A 21,099-nucleotide genomic window follows, 5' to 3' on the forward strand; every position below is an offset into this window, starting at 1 on the left:
AAAGCATTACGACGAGGTCCCCATGACACACCTTTTTTCTATTCTGAGCAAAAGTACATACTGTATATGCTTATACCATACATGAGGTGAGTAAGCACATGAAAAAGTACACAGCCATCCATGAAGTGTGCAGGCGGGGATGAATGGTTATTAACAAACAGGGTGAGAAGGGGAGGGGCTTTGTAGCACAGGTGTAAAAAGTACTGATAGATCCTGCTCAAGTCGAAGTACTGTTACTTGATTAAAATTGTACACAAGTACAAGTACAAGTAAGTCATACATGAAGAAAAAAGTAGCTCAATTAAATAACTTAGGTTACTTTCACCCCCCCACGTTTATTTTTTGGTAATAAATCTTGCCACGGTTCCCTTGCGTACAGTAAACATCTCACGTATAAACTTAAAAAGGAAGAGATCAAATCTTGCGCAATTGGAACATAATTCATTTCCCACAAAGACATCTGTATAAAATATTTTTTTTTCAATTCAAAATAAACAAATTCTCAGGCTGTAAGTATGGCTAAATTAATGAACTGTAAAAAGAAAGAAAATAACTTGGTTGGTCGGCTATGATGTGATGCATTTGAATGTTGTCTGGTCATTTCATTTTTTGTAGTTTCACAATGTTTGTTGATCATTTTGAAGCAAAAAATAATAATTTACTCGATAACGGTTAGGAGTGTGACGATATCTGGATACAGCGATATATCGCAACATTTTTTCGCCACGATTGATTATCAAAATGCTCGCCCTAAATATCAATTTTTAATTATTATTTTTTTAAATTTAAGATTTATTTTATTTTCAAAACCTTTTCTGCTTTTTCACTGTTTGTTAGAGGAACCAATATATTGTTTACTGGAATATTGCACTATAATGGTGTCACTGGTTAAAAACACCCTATTTTTTGTTTACAGAAAGCACTATTGGAGATACTTATTCATTTACATTGGTTTGTTGACACTTATTTACAGAAATGTTGCACTAAAATAGTGTCACTGTTCATAGGACACTTTTACAATTTATTGTCTTTCAGATACAAAATAAAAATTGTATTTTTTCACTTTTTTTCTTGTTATGTCATAGATTATTGTAGATTGATTTCTGACCAATATATTGATAATCGCTGTATCGTCATATCGTGAGATCATCGTTATCGTGAGTTTTTTTTTTTTTTTTTTAATTGCGTATCGTATCGTATCGTGAGGTACCCAGAGGTTCCCACCCCTAGTAACAGTTGGATGTAGAAATGTAACGAATTACTTTACTTATTTTAAAACGGACTTAAGTAGAATCCCTGATTTACAAAAACACTCAAAAAAGGTACAAGTACCCACAAAAGCAAATCAATACTCACGGTACCGTGAGTATTTATATTGTGTTACTTTCACCTCTGGTTTGTAGAAGAGAAGCAGTTGTGCAAAGAAGGAAGAGGAAAGTGAACCGAAAGTGCTCAAATAGGAGGGGGGGTCACGGAGGAGAGAAACTTTCCGGCCTCTGAGGGGGACTGGGTTGGTTTGTGTGTGTGTGTGTGTGTGCGTGCGTGTGTATGTGTGAAAAAGACAGAAACAAAGAAGGAATGACATCAATCTTGCTAAATCTGACCCAAACTTTTTTCATAACAATAAACCCTTGAGCAAGGTATTTTACAACCAGCATCTGTCACAAAGCGTTGACACCACCACAGACCCTCTCCCTTTCTATCCCTGGCAGTCATTAACTAGATTCTCTGACTCCCTCGGCTTTGGTGCATTATTGTGTGTGTGCACTTGTTTGTGTGTGTGTCAATCCACATGTGAGACTCCCTGTTGTTGGACAATGCGTGAGGAATTTCATGCTCTAATCAGCTGAGGACCGTAACACACATGCTAACAAAGCAATGTGCTCCACCTCTTCACATGCACGGAGCACTGGGGGCACACAGGCCTCATGTTGCACACACACACACACACACACACACAGCACACGCTGGTGAGACATTTTCAGCTTTAAGATCATGCTGTCCACCCAGCACATGGTGGATGGCCAACTCCATGAACAGATGTCACATTCACAGGATCTTAGTTAAAATCCGTCACTTGCAAGGCTCGGGAGGTTATAAATGATCATTGTGTATGAATCTCTACACCAGTGGTTCCCAAGCGTTTTCAGAGTTGTGATCCGTGACCACATTTTTATATCACAAATTTCTGGTGACAATGGAGAGTTTTGTTCTCTGAAATTCTAAAATTGTAATACGGTATTAAATACAGAGTACAGCTCAGATATTTTTATTCTGCATTTTATTTGAACTGGACTTATATTTGAGAAAGTGAAGGTATAGAATTCAGTTGTTTGAGATTGTGTGTGGTGTCTGTTTGGGTAATATTATGTATTGTTTTTTTAATTGTGCAAAATAGATAAATAAAAAACAAATAAATACGACACAATAAAATGAAAAATTAAAAAAATTATTTTAATCAGTCATTTTTTAATTTAGTTACTACTGGACATTTTTAAGCATTTCAGGCGACCCTGCGTGGGGTCACGACCCCAAGGTTGAAAAATCCTGCTCTGCACCCTGTGAGCATTGATATGAAAATTAGACCAATGGCCTAAACCAGCGATTCTCAACTGGTGGGTCAGGAGTCAAGACCCAAAAGTGGGTTGTGGACCAGTACTGGGTGGGTTGTGGACAGCTGGTCAAAAATAAATAAATAAATAAATAAATATTGAATGTCTCTCATGTTGGTTGGACTTGTCTTTTATTTTGAAAGAAACTTTTCTTTTGACAGGCATGCTGTGAAATGCAAGTTGCATAAGAAAATATATAGATTTATGTTTTAAAAAAGATTATATGTGTTTTTTCAACAGTTATTTTTGAAAAAATAAATCTGGTTAGTTGAATTTAAAAAAAAAGTAATGAACGTAGTAAAAACAGTTAAAATAATGGCAAGAAAATAAGATATTTGCAGAGTGATATATATGCATATGAATGCTAGAGATCTATCCCTGGACTTGACTGGGTTTATCAAAGGCTCGTCTCTCCCAGTGACCAGTGGAGGCCCCGCATTACACACTTAGCATTAGAATACATCAATGGTGCAGGAATGGAGGCACGCAGCCTTTCAAACTCCAGAAAAACCCAACTTCAGCCTCTATCTTCCTCTTTTCACTCCGTCTTTGGTCCATCCCAGCCTTTGCACCCCCACTGGTGGCCCTCTCCTATTATCTTCAACTCCCTCCACGCCACCTCAGCCCCTTCCCCGTCTTAAGACTGCACCGCCCCCTCCTTCTAAGAGGGAAGCCTCTTTAACCGTGACCAGGACTCTGAGATGCATGGACCGTGACCACATAGCCTTACAGCAGCAGATAGGCAGTGTGTGTGTGTGTGTGTGTGTGTGCGTGTGTGTGTGTGTGTGTGCCACTGCTCAATCACCCTTGGTGTTTTGAGTGTCTCAACAGGCTGCGGTCGAACCATCAGGATTCAACCTCAACACTGACAAACTCTAACTCTAACTCTAACTCTTAATGGAATCAAGCACGGCCTATCAAACGCGTAGTACGCTTGTGTACATGTGCGTGTGTGTAACCCATCACTCCTCCATCGATACCCAGGGACAGTTTTCAGACAGAGAATATTAGAGATGCAGAAAAGAAGGAGCGAGCTCTCCTTTTCTCTCTAATTACAAATGACAAACGTGCGGCTGAGAGTCAGTTTGGCACCCGACGAGGCATGATAACCCCTCAGCTCTCCGTCGATAGACAGCGAGAGACTGGAGGCGATGTTCGAGTGGACGCATGCGTGCGTGTGCGTTACCGTGCCATTCACGTGTTGATTGACACATTAAAACCAGTACCGCAAATCCAACTTTTAACCTGCCTCATGGCTCTCATTTCCAATGACAAAGCATAGTCTGAGAACCAATATTTCCCTTGTCCTCCACGTCTTCCCTCAGTTTCCTCTCCTTTACATTAGTTTCATTGATTTTCTTTTTCCTTCCTCACTTCCTCTCTCTCTCTATCACATTCTTGAGCCCTTCTGCATCATTTAGAAAGCAGCTCTTCTCCTCCAGATCGTCCATTTCCTCCCCGTTGTGTCATAATTAGTTTAACACTACATTGTGGCTTGTACTCTTACTGGCTGATCATTTCTAATGCTATCATAATGATGTTAAAGGCCATATACTTTGAGTGTCATGTGATATAATGACCTCATAATACAGGGAGGCAATAACCTGCTCTCACACCTCACTTCCACTCCTCTTTAGCCTAAGTCGGCTGTTTATTAGTCCTCCATCCAACACACTACACTCCATCAAACTACACACAAAAACGCTGCACACACAAAAACACGGCGCATTAAACATTTGATGTGTTAAAATTATGGGCCAAAGATAAATAAATCAGCCAACAACACTGTCTCTATCAGGACAATTACAATTGATGTGCACTGAGCACATAAAGCAGAACAAGCATTACCTTTAATTGTCAGAACTTTCTCTACAGTGAGGTGAGGATGCTAATGGAGTCACCTTTTGTTGTAATTGTACATTTCTGCAGCTAAAACCATTATGAATGTATTTTGTTCGGGGAAATGTGGTGGCTGAAACCTTTCTACAAATGTCAAATTTGGAAGAAATTGTTAAAAAAACTTCACATAACGTACCCCACTTTTCACCATTTAAACAGAAAGTACACAAACCTGCAGAATAGACTCGGAAAAATAAAGTAAATTCCATCCTTTTAACCAGTACTCTTGCTCCTATTAATGAACCATCCAGGTTCCCCTATCAACTGTACAATCCTATTGGTGGAGAAAACTTTTTACTTAACTTAAAACGTATAAATTAATTCCCTTGCATTGTTTTTCTTTTCATTCCAAGTTAATAGCATTATTGTAATTTAACTGCATGGAATGCTACTTTTTAAAATGCTTTGTTGCCTGTTCAAGTTTTTTTTTTAACCTTTTTAAATGGCTCTTATTTCTGTCACATTAACCTTTTAACACTCAGTAGTACATATTTTAAATTCAGTAAGCTATTAAGGGATTGTTGAACAATCTTTAGCTCTAGTGAATTTGTAAAATTAAAATACCGTAAATGCCTATTGGCACATTGTATTCATCCTCACCAGCACAACTCCAGGGTTTAAGCTCAAGTCATTCAGATACAGGGCAATACTTTATTCCTACATCACAGAGATGGCAAACTGAGGTCGGATAAAACTGTAGATTCTTTTTTTGTGACAATAATAATACATCAATTTTATATAGCGCTTTTTTGGACACTCAAAGTCGCTTTACAGAGTGGTGGTAAGCTACTATTGTAGCCACAGCAGCCCTGGGGCAGACTGATGGAAGCGAGGCTGCTATAACGCGCCATCGGTCCCTCTGACCATCACCAACACTCATTCACACACTACATTCATACTAGACAATGTGGGTGAAGTGCCTTGCCCAAGGACACAATGACAGATACCACTGGAGCGACTGTCCCCCACTGTGGTAACTGGAATTCTCAGTGGTCTCCCATCCAACTACTAACCAGGCCCAGGCCTGCTTAGCTTCTGAGATCTAACGAGATCGGGCACTGACAGGCTGGAATGGCCACAATGGCAGGCTGGTATGGCCACGATGCCACTTAAATCAATGAACGATTGTTAGAAATTCAACTCAGGACAGAAGTGTATTATCGAATGTAAGAGTTTTTTCAGTTTTTTTGGAGTTCTCTCAATACTCCGTTACATTGTTGTTGGCAACAGAAAGAAAAGAAAAGAAGTTTGTGACTCTGCCAAAAAATACAACCTGAGATGTGAAAGAGAGTGGAGCCCAAAGGAATCCACTGTGACTCATACACTCACAAACACAGGCCTGGATACTTCACAGGACATGGGTTCACACTTGCGGGAGTGAGCTTACACTTTTTTCCCATTCACACATAGCATTGGGTTAGCATTGATACTCTGCTGAAAAGCCTTGTAAAATGGACAGGGTGATGCTAACCAGGAGGCGCTATCGCTCGCCACCCTGCTCCTTGGCGGTAAAGCCAGGGCCGCATTGATATGGTAATGTCAGGCCTGTTCCAGGGCCAAAGCTTGGGACCGTGGGCACTCTGTGATCCTCCAAGCTCGAAAAGGACAGATCTCCCGGGTATTGTGATTTCCCCAGTCAAGACTCTGAGTGATCAGGATAAGCCCGACCATGCTGCTTTAGTGCTGTCACTCAGCCGCTATTGTGGTCATGTGAACAGCCATTTTCATCACAAATGACCTCCGTTTTGGCAGGGACATTTTTCTCTATTCGTCTGTACCCTGTCTTGCTCCTTCTTTACTTTCCGTCTGTAATTTCATCTCTATCTGGTCTTTCTAGTTGTGTGTTCACACAGTCAGAAACAGAGATATGGCTGTGGCAGAGCTAAACTACACCCACTGACAATCCTCTCCTATCTCTGCAGCCCTATGCAGTCCACAAGGCAGGTGGCATTTAATCAAAGTCTCCAGACTTTGATTATGTGAACCGATGAAACACAGCATTGTGCGATGTAATCCATACAGTGGAAAATTGTGTTCACCACAAGGGGATAAAACACTCAGCGTGTAAGACATTCCAACAACTATTTACAACACACACATTTACGTAGGTACACACATTTAGACATTCAGGCTGTTTCTGTCACGATATCCCCTTCCCCGACCAAGGGGCGGCAAATGCTGGATTATTTTATGTTTTCTAAGATTATTTTCTAAGATTATCCTGTGATCTGAGGTGTGTTCAGAGCGAATTTGTCTGGATAATTGGTTCTGAGACGGGTCAGAGTGAGCAATCGTAACTGTCAAACTTGTTCAAAATTTATGACCAAAACTCATGAGTGAGGAGAGAGCCGACGACTCCCGACTCATGACCCCGTGATCTGTGACGTGGAACAGAATTTAGCCAATCAAGAAGCGATGTCGCCCCCTACAATCCGTATCTCAGTGTAGGGGGGCTTTTCTGTTGTTTTTTTTTATTGTTTTATCGGAAGCGTCGTAAAAATTGTGTCACACTTGGACACAAACGGGACTTCCAGGCGTGCATGGGTCGGTTTAACTCTGTTTTTAATCTGCATAACTGAGAAACGTCACGCAATCCCCCCAATGCTGTGAAAAATTCCCTGAACATGTAATACTGCATTCAAGGCAACTCGGAACTCAGCGTCTCCGAGTTGAACATTTCGGCCTCCCAGTTTAACCAAGTTAAAATCAATATCTCAAACATGGCTGACTGGTATAGAATTAGAATTTCCCCCACCGACTTTACCAAGTAGGAGCTCTGACTTTAGGTGGCGTTTCAAGTCACATTTTCAAGTCGGAGGTTGGAAAATCCAGAGTTCCAAGTTGCTTGACAGAATAAGATCACGTTGTTAGATCTCATTTGATCACACAAGAGTTCTTGTTTGGAGGAAGATTGGCGGTTGAACAGAACGGTTCTGTGTGTGGTGTGCTGTGTTGAGATAGGAGCACACACACACACACAAAGAACAATCAAAACTGTTCTATGCTTGATTTTTCTATCTTCATGTGTGGGCTCTGTAACAGTTTAAACATCTCTTCAGATTTAGAAAATCTGTATGTACTTTAAAGCGGGAAGTTGGGATCTCTGCTTTGGTCACTCAAGGGTGACCAAAAAGTACTGATCAGGTGAGCTTCTGCACACATTCGCGTGAGGTGCGTGTCTTTTTTCTGCTTTCCCATTTGATTTGATCAGGGCTTGTAGGAGAATAGTGTACTCCCTGGAGGAATCTGGAGAAAGCAATGACAGCGATTTTCTCTGTGAATCCAGTTTTCCCTGCATGTGATACGTGCACACTGGTGGAATAATGTGTTTTTGCGTGTGTGTGTGTGAGCAAGTGTGTGCGTGTGTCTTTGTGGAGGTGGGAAAAACAGAGTGGGGAATAGAAAAAGTTATAGGGGGAGGAGAAAATCATGAGTTATGCATATGTGTGGGTCTAATACTTGTGGGTGATGTGGGAGGTATGATAGTAGGCTGTGGGGCATTCACATGTTTTCCTTCTTGGTTTCTGTCTGCCATGCAACGCACACACACATACACACACACTCACAGGGAGGAGTGTTTGCTATAGATGAGAAGAGCCCTGCTCCATCAACACTGCACATCCTATTTTGCAACATCTCCTCCCACATCTCCCTCCCCCTCTTTCACCACCTTTATTTCTCCCTCTCCCGGGAAGTGACACAGAATCCTTTTTAACTGCAGTACATTCATTACAACAACCCTGCAACCCCCAATGCCTCCCAAAACTCCCAAACCTCTCCCCCATCGTTGTCCCTTCTTCTTATAGCAGAGGTTAAATAAAGCTTGTGCATGTACTCACCTCCACTAAACTTCATATTCTTCTAACTACAGGATAGTTAAGCAGGGTAGGACACATGGCTCAGAGAGATAGTGAGCTTTCATTCACATACAGCTTTACAACAACAGCACAATTCACTATCTCAGAGTGTGTGAGTGAAGCCTTCAGACAGTGTGGGCGTTTGCACTGAGAACAGCCGACACCATTGGCCTTTTAGTGATAACCATTGACTGCGGCTGAGATGATGCACAAAGAGTCACCTATCCCTCATTTGCAATATCTTATTAAAGGAGCAAAGCATGAATATTCATTAGTATGTCATACGTGCACATAAAGCCCCCTCTCACGGATGCAGCTAGACATTTCGTCAACAGTAACAGCAAATCCATTTAATTTTGTCAATTTTTATGGTTGGCAGATTTGCGACTCAGTGAGCACTGCAGGGCTGTTTATTGGAGGTATTAGCAGCATAAAATTGATCAGGACTACTATAAGTTAATCAGCTTTTCATATTGGTTCATTCCTGAAAAAAAAAACACTTTCCCATTTTCGAGTTATTACATCTAATAATGGGTTTTCAATACAGATTTTAGGAGATAATAAAAGATCAGACACTGGCAGGTGTAAATTCATTTAGATTTTTTTCCGACTTCATTTACAAAAATACATACAGTTGCAAAAATATTGAATTTAAAATATTTTAATATTCTTTTTTCAAAAAATATTTTAGATTTAATTGTGGGAATGTTATCCTTAATGTTAAAAAAAAAAAAAAAATTAGTGTATTGACCAAAATCCTGCATTTAAGGTGTGATCAGCAATGCATTCACTACAAGATATACTGTAAATGAGTGTTAAAATGATCTAAATTCTTCCTTAGGGAGGGCTAGTGATAGTCACAATTATGCAATAAAATATATTCATGTATTTAATTGCAATAACTAAATATGCATTGCTGTCGTAAAAAGATTGCACTTCATGTAGTGTTGACCTTCAACAGCATGTGTAGACAAGGCAAAAAACTTAAAAATATCACATTTTTTATACAAATTTAACTTCAGTTTTTGGCTTCAAAAAGAGGTAAAAACAGCTGGAATCTACCATTAAGAAACTATCATTAAATTCACTTTGTGTCAGACCGGAGTATATTTTACTTAATATTAAAGTTAATTTAAAAAAAAAAATGTTTTATAGCATTAAATAGAAATTAAAAAAAAAAAAAAAACACAAGAGAAAAGATGCAGAAGTGTATTTGCAGTCAGCACACGAGCGCAAACTGGTCAAGATGTGAAGAGCAGGGATCCCTCATCAAGTGAATCGTGCAGGAAAATACACACAGATACACACTGGGAGCTCATTGTCTGATCTGAAGAGAGACTCGAGAGTAGTACGATGCTGCAGAGGAGGACAATGGAGAGGAAGTGATGCCAAGGAGCCGAGCCAACAGGAGAGACGCTAAGAGCGAGAGATGTGAGGAGGAGGAGGATGAGGAAGAGGAGGGAAGAGCGGCAGCTACGGTGAAACAGAGAGTGAAGGAAAAGCCAGAAACATCCAAGAGAGGAGAGCAAGTGTCTGTGGGACGCCATCGATTCAACGTTGGCAGGAATGGACAGCCAGAGAAGCAACAGGGGGCTCCCGGCAAAGCAAGAACTGAACAGCAAGAGCTATTCATACATGAACTCACACACATTATCACAGGCATATTATGCACACACAAAGATAAAAGGCAAAAAGGACCAAAGTTAAGATTTGTATAATTTTAAGTGTTGACCTGAAAAGAAACTTCACAGCACATGCTAAGGCTACACTATTCTTAACTTGTTTACACCTGAAACTTTCAAAACTGCTGTTAATGAGCTTCATATTAAGTCATATAAAGTTGTAAAAATAAAAAATAAAAATAGAAACAAAGCATAATCAAACAAACAATAAACGAACAGTATAGTTACGTTGCAGGCAACAGATATTTATGATCTTTAAAGTGAGATTCCTCAGACCCTTTACAGATCCTTGATGCGTTGGATTTGCATGTTCTCTTTATACATGGCTGGGTTTCCTTTGAGCACTTCAGTTCCCACATAAATCAATTATTTTTCAAACCAATGAAACCAATTACTGACAAATAGGGGTGTCCCGATCCGATATCGAAAACAAATATCGGATTCAAATTCCCAGATATTCCGATTTTTTTTCTTTTTTTTTTTACAATTCCTTTTCATTTATTTTATTCATTTGTAGAATACTGTAGATATTATGTTGAAGGCTAAAAATGATGTAATAATAAATGGGTCAGTTTTTCTCATACCTACTGTTGCTGACTATTGTTCTTTGTTTGAGTGACATCACTTGATCAAACCTTTTCTAAGATTCCACACTACAAAATAAGTAATTCTTATTTTTAATTAAAGAAAAGAGAAAAAAAAAAAAAAAAAGTGTGTATGATTCATGCTGATATCAGATCAATATCGGTATCGACCGATACGCAAGGCTGCAATATCGTTATCATATTGAAAATGAAAATGTTGAACCCGGACATCCCTGCTGACAAATTTCAAGATTCAACATGAATAAATGCCACATCCCAAACATAATTTACATTGCAATTCTTTTAAAACCACTAAGAAAGGAAAAGTAAAATCATTTAATAATTAAACAGATTAAATAGAATCTCCATTGCATTATTATTGGTCATTCACTTCTATGGCTCTTCTTTTTCTTGTTAATCATTTTAAAACAAAAAAAATACTTCACTGTGGTATCATTGATGTGGTTCAAATTATTTGAATTAATGGGTTTACAACCTTATTTTCATTTGACCTAAATAATATATAACAAATATAAAATTTTGGTAACACTTTAGTTTAGGGAACACCTATTAACAATTCATTAGTTGATTATTAGCATGTAAATTAGTCACATATTGACTCTTAATTAGTTATTATTAAGTACTTATTAATGCCTTATTCTGCATGGCCTTATTATACAACCAGTAAGCCATTAACTAAGAGTTTTAATCTCAGAATTATTACTTATTGGTGGTACGTTAGGAAGTTGTTGTATATGAATTACGATCTCAACATGCTAGGGTTAGGGTTAATGTTAATCCTAATCTTAACCCTAACCCTAAACTTAAGCCTGTTTAGACTGTGAGACTGCCATTAAGTGTATAATAAGGCAATAATAAGTAGTTAATAAGGCATCAATAAGCACCCAATGATGAATAATTCAGAGCCAATATGTTATTCTACTAAGCAACTCATTCATGGTTAATAGGTGTTCCCTAAACTAAAGTGTTACCAATATTATTTAGTCATTTTACAAATAAAATGCAACTGGTTTGTGTTTGAGGGAATCAGATTATGGGGCATGTCACAAGGTTGCATGTAAACACTAAAATAATATAGAATGCAGCCTTTTAGGTCACTGTAATGCCATTGTGGTGTGTAAATCTTCTGTCTGTGGTGGAACATTTGACAGGCTGATATGAGTTACCGCTCAGACTGCTTTTACTGGCTGCTTTTCTTACTATCAGAGGTGCAGAGGACATCCTGCCTTCCTCTTTGGCCTGGCAAGGACTGATTATAAAGAATTGTGCTGAAACAAGGTCATAATTCACTTAGCAATTTCCCAATTTCTGCATAATTACCCTCCTGGTTAACATACGCTAATACGCACAAACACACTGGCACGCATGTCCAAGCGTAGGCACACAAACATCTCTAATTTGTGTCATTACTGAAAGAAGAGTGGTTAAAAGGTTTCAGAGCTGGCCTCTTAGTGACAGCTTAAACGGATAAAACCCCAATTAAAGACTCGCTCTCGCGGCTGCCCTCTTTCTGTCGATAGAATTGCTATAATACTGTGTCTTCAGTCCACTGAAGACGGGGCTGTCTTGGATTTTTCGGTCTGACGAGTAAATCAAACCTCAACAGTCAGACTGTTTCATACCTCTCTATTATTGTTGTATTTTTAAAGGGAAAAAAAAAACCTGTTACACAGAATAACGATAATCACTCATGCACACATGCTGGTGATCAAAACGTACAAATGAAAGCTGCTCTTTGAGCAAAAACCATCAGGTTTCTCCTCAGCCATTTCTGTCGCACCTGAATTGCTTTATGCAATCTTGGTTTAAATGCATTACTTTTTGTCATGTTGTTTATTAATACAAAAACCACTCTGCTCAGGTTCAACATATGGAGTACAGACTGCCACTATGCTGCTATCATTAGCCACATCACACTCTCACCATACGAGCATCTGGTGTGCGTGTGTGTGTGTGTGTGTGCGTGTGTGTGTGTGTGTGTGTGTGCAGGAGTCGTTATTAGTAGCCCCGCAAAGCCTCAAGAGTGCCGGCGGGTAACAGCGTAGACTTACACACACACAAACACACATACACACACACACAGACAGAATGCTAACGTACTGAACCACACTGATAGAGAAAGTACAATGAAAAAGCTTGTAAACATCACAGCCTTGTTATTAGCACCTGACTACAGCACTGAGTCTGCTCAAAGAATCATGTTAATATCAGCAACAACAGCATATGCACTGTTTGAGTGTTTTTGTGTTCTGCCTCCAGCCTGTCTCGGTAGGATTTGCTCTCCGTGGACAGTTTGCAATTTTACTTAATGGGTCAGAAAGACTAATTTGGTATTTCATTAATTTGGCGCTACAAGAATCTTTCAATTTAACTTACGGCCTCAAAAACACAGCAAGCCTTTTTATTTTATTTTTTTACAGCAAGCAGTAAAACTTCCAAATCCTCTAAACGCCAGACATTTTTTGCGCAATCAGTTCAGTACCGCTTTACTGTCACTAATTAATCTGTGCAGTCTTAAAGTCCCCTGTGCATGACTCCTATACACTGTCCTCAAATAACCTCCATGTTAGGCAGCAAAATGAACACAACACAAAGTGCAAACAAGATGCTGTGGACGTCAAATGATCTCACGTGTCGCAATTGATCAATCTTTATGAATTTTGACTCAGTTATGTGGGGTTGGTACCTCCATTAAAGCTGCACTGCCTGATTTGTGGACCATGACACAGGGGCATGGCTGAATTCGAACCGTAAATCCCGTCCCCCACTCTGATAATTCCTCCCAGTCTCCTCCTCTCACGGAAGTGCACAAAATCGCGCACGAGAGCTGAACCTGCACTACCGGTAAAACATGGCGCAGCGCAAAAGGATGCACAAAAAATATAGGAAAATGGAACATTAGATTACCTGTCGAGAAGGAAAACAGCCACTTAGAAATTTCTCACAATCCTTTAAAGGGATCCTCCACTGTTATGGCCTAAAATCATTGAAATGTCCTTATTAGGAGTGCATTATTTTGGAACATTTTTCAAATATTTTTTAATGATTTTTTACAGACTAAGGGAGCGAGTACAAGGAAATAATAACATCAATGACGCATGGCAGTTACTGTTCTGGCATGAAGAACAACTTTGATGCATCGGATAATCAATCCTTCTTACAAACGTCCACACTCATTCACACAACAGACAAAAAATGTTAACAATTGAAGGTCATAAGGCATCGACAAGTGGGGACGGATATAAGAGTATAGCAAAAACAGAGAAAACAGAAAAAAAAAGAAAAATAAGAAACTAGCTCAGTAGTTCATCAGTTGTCATTAATAACCTTTCAAAATGGGACAACTTTACTGTTTTAAAACCTGTATTCTGTCATCTTGAAATTGATGACGTCACACAGCTTATATGCCTGTAAACATCCCATTGTTTTCTACTGGAGTGAAGCATTCAACTTGCTTTTTAGATAATTTAGCAGCTTTTTCAGTCCAAATGACAACTTATGCTGCTTTTATTTGCTCTAAATAATTGGGAAAAGTAAAAAATGTCTGGTTTGGTTTGCCGAAAGAGGATAAAAATAGTTGTTACTGCAGGGGCCGACAGTTCCAACTCTGCAGCTTAGTAGTAGGCAATGAAGTAGAGAAGAAGAGCTCTCCTAAGGGATCTTTACTAACACGCACTGTTTAAGGCAGAGTAAAGGTCCCTTTGGAGAGCTCTTCTTCTCTGCTTCATTGTCTGGTCTACCAAACCAGAGTTTGAATATTTGGTGATTGGTGGAGGTTTGTGCTCTCTGAGTGTTCCTTTTTTTTGTGTGTAACATCTCAGAGAAACAGAAAAAAATGTATTACCGCTATAAATAATTGCTCTAAAAAATTATTTTATTTTTATTCATTGTACTGTATTTTATTTTATTTTATGTGGCTGAGGTTTCAATTGTAATTTGTTGGGGTCATTGGTCTCAAAAAAGCAAGAATCAAAGTTGTTTTTTTTCTCTCTGTGTTCTTTGACAAACAAAGCAAATGCAAGTAAATTAGTTTTACCACACATTCCACAAACATAAAAAAACCCTTAAGCTGAATAAAACGCGAACCCTATCTCTGAATACTTCTCCAGACACTAGTTGTTAAAAAATAAGCAAAAAACGAGAGAACTCTGGATATGTAAGTTTAAGTAATCACATTGCATCTGCCGATTCCTAAAAACAAGTACAAATTGTTGTGACATTATCAACATATATCGGTTTTGCCGTGGCACAAAGCAATAAAACGACTTCACGCCAACGCTAAAAATCCCCTTCCTTAATAATTCAACCACGTATATTAACATTTAATATTTGTTTCGTGTTGTCACGGTTTCTTCATCATATAAAAGTTTTGTTCCACTCACTGAATAAATAAGCATGACCCACTAAAAAAATACATCTGTTTTGTTTTGGGGGTTTTCTGTCATTTCAGGGCTGTTGTGTTCAAATTTGCAGGCAATTGCTAATGGCACAGTATGTAGCTCTGCAGGCACACAGCATTTATGTGGCATTTGCTAAGCACATGAATTCACTACACAGCCCACCATGCAACGCCTCCGCTTGTCTTCCCCTTGGGGTAGACTGCCAAAAATAAATTCACAACCAGGTGGAAGCGACAGTAGCGATGCTACTATTTTGCATCATTTTTACATTATTTATTCTTCCTTACAGTATATAGATTACTAGGGAACTCTCTGAAATATGGATGCATTTGAATCCACTGGAAAACTTCTGTAGTAATGGTGTAATTTTTCCATTCTGGTCCTGAAAAATGTTTAGTTGTTTTTTTCTTCCGCATAGATTTTTAATTTTGCGTTCATCTCCATACAGTAGGTGAGCCTGATCCTTAACGTGGATTTTAAAATAATTGAAAAATGAGTTACCAGAGTGAGATCAGCGAGCAGGTATTAATAGAAAACCTTAAATGTATAAATATATTGAATTCATGCACATGAGTAAATATATAGACTAGGACTAATTAATAATATGATACATGTGAACGAAAGCTGAATCAAAATATATTGATATGTTGCATTTTAGTCAAAAAACTATGACTGAAATGAAATCAAAATTTGCTGTCAAAATTAACACTGGTATATGCAGACTTACATTTATATTTTCTTTCAATGTTTTATCTTAATCATTGTTTTTTATTAGTTAATATCCAAAATTCACAATTGGCCCACAGGTTAGGGTTAAGGTATGAAATTTTTAACAATTTTTCCATGATAATTCAATAGGCACACTGTACATTTTTAGTTCCTACCTCAAAAAGCATTAATCTGATCAAACTAAGAATTTACAGTGTGCCAATTGAATTATTAAGGAATAATTGGTAAAAAAAAAAAAAAATTAAGATTTTTTTCAGACTTAAGTGTGTCCTGAATATTTTTTTAAATGACATAGAATGACCCTAGGGGTATAATCCCTAAAAAACAATTAACATTGTAAGTAAGTAAGGAAGTAAGCACAGATCCTTAACATTAATATGATGAAAACAATAAAGCATGGTCAATAATTCAGGCTCAAGATCAAGGTTTGCTTTATGTGAATGTGTAAATGTATGTAGGCAACATTTAAAACTGATGTATGGTTCATCTGAGATAGAGTTGTGAAGCGTACACGAGTGTAAACAAGACAGAAAAGTAGAAGATTAGGTCAACATGCAAAGCAACTTATTCTCTATCACTAGAAAGATTTCTCAGACCTCCTCGCTCTCACAAGATTTACATTAAAGCTACAGTTCCCAAAATATCATCCGCACCTCCTTCCCATCAGGGAGCTCCGAGACTGAGACACGCACTCGCTAAATCTAACACGAGCCCAACTAGACAAAAGATGGAAAACCAGGAGGTAAACGACTTGTTTTGTTTTGTCTTTTCTTCTTCCAGCAACGAGACAGAAACTGTCCAATCTGAACAAAATATTGACTTCTACAGACAGAAAAGAGAGAGAGCGCACGAGACGACCACGGGATCCTATTATGCAAACAGTAGTCATCCATCACACAGGTGTTCCTTATCGCTTTTAATTAATGACATTTCTCTTCGCACACACGCACACACACACGCACACCACTTCTCCTTCTCCTCAACTGTTCAGTATGTGGCCTTATTATTTGTTACTAATGAACAGGCTGATCCCAGTGTCTGTACACCTATTATGATTATCACTGAGTCTGCGTGTGAGGTTTCCTTGCAGGTGTGCGGCAACAACACACACACATGCCTTCAGTGGCTGCTGCGTAGACATGATGGATAGGATGTACACCCACGTGCGCGGACAGGCGGGCCATGCGTCTTGTGATAGTGAGTGAGTAATGCTTCTCTTTGTGCGGATATTCATAAATGTAAATATTGTTGTTGTAATTGGGGCTGGGAGACAGATAGGTTTGTGCTGCTGTCAGGTGGTTTGTTGATTGGCCTTTATAATATGCACTTCTGTGTCCTTGTTTCAAGTTTTTCCACACGTGCACAAAGGCGCTGTAACACACGCTGGAGCCCGTAGCTGTGATCATCATCCTGATAATCAGGGCACTGGCCAAGAACGTTATTATATTTTCTATGGAGCCACCATTCCGCCCTCGTCCGATCCTATCATAATACAGCACAGTATTACTGATTCTCTGCTCCCAACATAATATAGCTCCTTTTAAGGGTGTGCATTGTCATGAATCCAATGATACGATTCACAGTTTGCATGTCAATTCAATTTAATTCAATTTTGAATTATATTTATATAGCGCAAATTACAACAGTAGTCATCTCGAAGCGCTATAAAAATACAAAAATCTTAAGAAAAATGAAAAAACCCAACAAATTCACATGAACATGCATCAGCTACAGTGGGGAGGAAAAAAACTCACGATATATCCCGATATTAAACAATACGAGATATATCACAATGTAAATAATTACAAATTTCACCTTTACAAGTATAAAATGGTATAAAATGCAATTTATTTCATTTTTTTTTTACTTACGAGAACAAGTAAATGGTAACTAACTGTAATTCAACTACAAGTATCAAAAACAAGTGGTATGTTTATCAAACCGTCAAATTATAATAATTTTCTAAAAAGCTTCACTTTTGCTTCGACAACAGATTCTGATTCTGTTGAATTCTTAAAATATTTTTTTTAATTTAATTACATTTTTTTATAAGTAACAACTTCCATCTATAAAAGTGCATTTAATTTCCAAGCTAAAATGCACTGAGTAGTGAGGTAGTTTAACAAAGTCTGATGTGGTTCACTGACACCTATTGACCGGATGTTTATGTGCTATGCATATTAGCGCAATTTACTAATTTTTTAAGTTAAAAAACAAGAATAATAGGAACGATTTGCACATTTTTTGGATCGATACGATAATTGCGTACTGAAAAATCGAGATATATCTCCGAATTGATTTTTTGTCACACCCTCACCTCCTTTACCGGCTCTCTCCTCTCATATTACCGTATTATCTCTCTCCTGCCTACCATGACATGTCTCTCTACCCACTTATGAATGGTGTAAATATAAAACAAGTTGCGTCCATTACAACACAAACACATGCATTTATGTGAGGTGCAAATTCTGCTCGCGACACATCGCTTTGTGCCAATATCAAACATGGAGGTCAGACTGTTGTGGCTAAACATAAACACACACACACACACACACACACACAGAAGTGCAAAGAAACACACTACTACCAGTTGTGTTTGTGCATTTCCAAGCTTACGGTAAAATATACAACTGATAAATTAAGAGATATCACCACGTGTCCATTATGCAAATCGCTTCACTGCTGTGTTATTAAATTACACACATACACACTCGTACAGCAGTGCACACATCCGTGCACCCACATACTCACAGCAGTGGTTAATTGCCAGGTGGTGGGAGATAATGTGTGATTTAACGGACTGATGGATTTGTTTTTGTAGCAGTCACCCATCAATGAACAGAGACATCTGTAACAGTGCACACACACACACACACACACACACACTCGAGGCAGTGTGTAAAATACACACAGCCAAACGCACAATCTTGCCGTAGGATGTGGGTGACGAGTGACTGATCAGCAGTAAGAAGAGACTTTGATCGGGATGCGCACACACAGGAAATGATTTGTAATTTGGAGGTTTAAAGGAAAGCGGACAGCGGGATCGTGGACACATGAATACACATCTGGAGGGGAGGTTGCATGAATGTGTGAAGTATTAGTTAATCCCTGCAGTCGGGTCCTGTCTCTCGTGGTTGATGAGTTGCTTGGGGGTCAGGAGCTGTTTGAGAAACTGCTTTACAATGTGTTTACCACTCAAACTGACAGCAGTGCTGGAGCTTATTACTGGCCTTCTAAACCTCAGCGTTACTCACAAAGTTAGAGGAACTCCAGGGAGGCTGAGAGCCAACAGCTAGAGATTCTCCAGCCAGCGTTACAAATGTTGGATGCTGCGGTGTTGAATGCAGAGATTAAAATAAATGCCAGAAATAGGATCGGAGCGAGGGATGAAAAAAATGGATCGGTGGTGTTTGAAAGAGTAGATTAAACATGTTCTCCTGCAGTTTGTCTGCCTTTCATGTGCAACTGTCAGAGGCTTTTTGTGTCTTTTGATTCACAAAGTGGGCTGAATTTAAAAAGATATCCCCACTCAGTGTGCACGTACTGTTGTGCACTTGTGCACATTTGAAACAAAAAGATGGTAAGAGATGGTAAGATCAGAGATAAAGCAGGTCTGCTGAGATACAGTGTGTTCTTTAATTAACCACGTCTTTTTTTAAACACACACACACATGGAACCCCTAAAGTGGAGCTGAAAAACTGCAGTCAACATGCATGGAGTGAAGCAAGACTGATGGACCTTCTAAAGCAGTAAGGTTCATGTTTACCCAGCTTCAAAAAAAACTTTTGGTTTTGGTTAATATTGCATTGCATTTAATACTTTTGTATCAACGTTAGCACAGCTCATTTAACAGCAGGCTTAATATCTCAAGGTTGTTCCAACATGTGAACAAACCACGGTCGCTAAAACTAAGAGCAAATGTAAAGTAATTAAAGCATTTTTTCCCAATCGTATTTATGTCAAGAAAAAAGTACAAAACATAAAAGAGTTGCAAGAAAATCACTAACTAAACTAATTGTATTTTTAAAGATAAAATAAAGCATACAATAATAATTTTTGACCCAGCCTATATGACTTAGAATTCTACAACTGAGACTTTTTTTTTTTTTTTTTTAAACTTACGTCACTATTCTGTGCTTTATTTTTTTTTACTGTAAACTAAAATACTTCGCCTTGAGTTTAAGAAAAACCAACTCATTCCTCCTTCCAGTGAAAAAACATAAATCAGGGTTTGAATTTTCATGTTGAATCAACTTTGAAATTGCATAGTTTTTGTGTTTTCTGACAACTTGGCCTCAGAAAGCTGTAATTCCGTTGACGGGGTAAATACTACTTGCTCGGATGTTACGAGAGACGCATCGCATCAGGAACGCATCGAGTTTAGAGTGGATTCGATGCAGGACGGAGAAGGCAGGTGTTTGTCACTGCGATACGCCCTCCAATATATATGGTAAACAATCTATTACTCTGTCAAGTTATTGAGAAGTGTTGAATACACGCCTCACTACTTATGATGAATTTAAAAGGCAGGTATTGAATGAGGGCTGATGGAAAAGGCAACATCCAGAGTGTGACTAGACTGTGATAGGCTTGTAAGAAGAGGAAGAGCCATGCAGGTAAGGATGGATGGATGATATATAATGACTCGTCTGTTTTAGCGCTGAAGAAAGACCCCTGTTTCATCATCAGTCTTTCAGATGTGAACACAAGTGACTGTGACTTTCACAGACACTGATAAGGGAGAATATACAGAATATACATTTTCTGACTACCTTTGCTTTCTAAGGATCTAAGTATTACTGAGAAGACTATTAAAAAGCTGGCTTTGAGGAGGGGGAATTAGAAGAGAGGCGAGCCAATACAGATTTTCCTCAAGAATTACGGTAGGAGAGAGGGATTAGACGGATAACGAAAAGGCCAAACGACTTAGTGTAAACAAGAAGAAGACGAGGGTTAGCGAGCGAGTTGGAGAGCGAGCAAGAGGGAGAAGATTGAATAGTGACACTGCTACAACACAATGGGGTCACGATGAAGAAGTGCTCCTAATTGAACCAGATAGAAATGACAGCCTGAAAGAGTGAGCGATGAGCATAACGTGTGACTCTCATTCCTCATGTATACGTAGAAAAGGTAGAGAAAGGTGAGGGATAAAGGTATGAAAGTATAGGTGAGAGGAAGCTAAAATATGTCAGGGCTAGTTGTGCAGAAGAGGGTGTTGAAAAGGATGGGTTAAACTCAAGGTCCGCGGGCCAAAACCGGCCCTTCAGAACATCTGATTCGGCCCGCAGGAGAAAGTGAAAATGACAGAGAA

General features: G+C 38.8%; 1 protein-coding gene and 1 pseudogene across 1 annotated transcript in view; both read right to left on the reverse strand.

Moving 5' to 3' along the window:
• Positions 1 to 21,099, reverse strand: part of efna3b (ephrin-A3b) — an 85,016-nt gene that overhangs the window by 62,229 nt on the left and 1,688 nt on the right. The gene's annotated exons all lie outside the window — the stretch shown is intronic.
• Positions 5,477 to 5,594, reverse strand: LOC114478664 (uncharacterized; annotated as a pseudogene).

This window comes from Gouania willdenowi, chromosome 16 (genome assembly GCF_900634775.1).
Source record: "Gouania willdenowi chromosome 16, fGouWil2.1, whole genome shotgun sequence".
In the NCBI taxonomy this organism is placed as follows: domain Eukaryota; kingdom Metazoa; phylum Chordata; class Actinopteri; order Blenniiformes; family Gobiesocidae; genus Gouania; species Gouania willdenowi.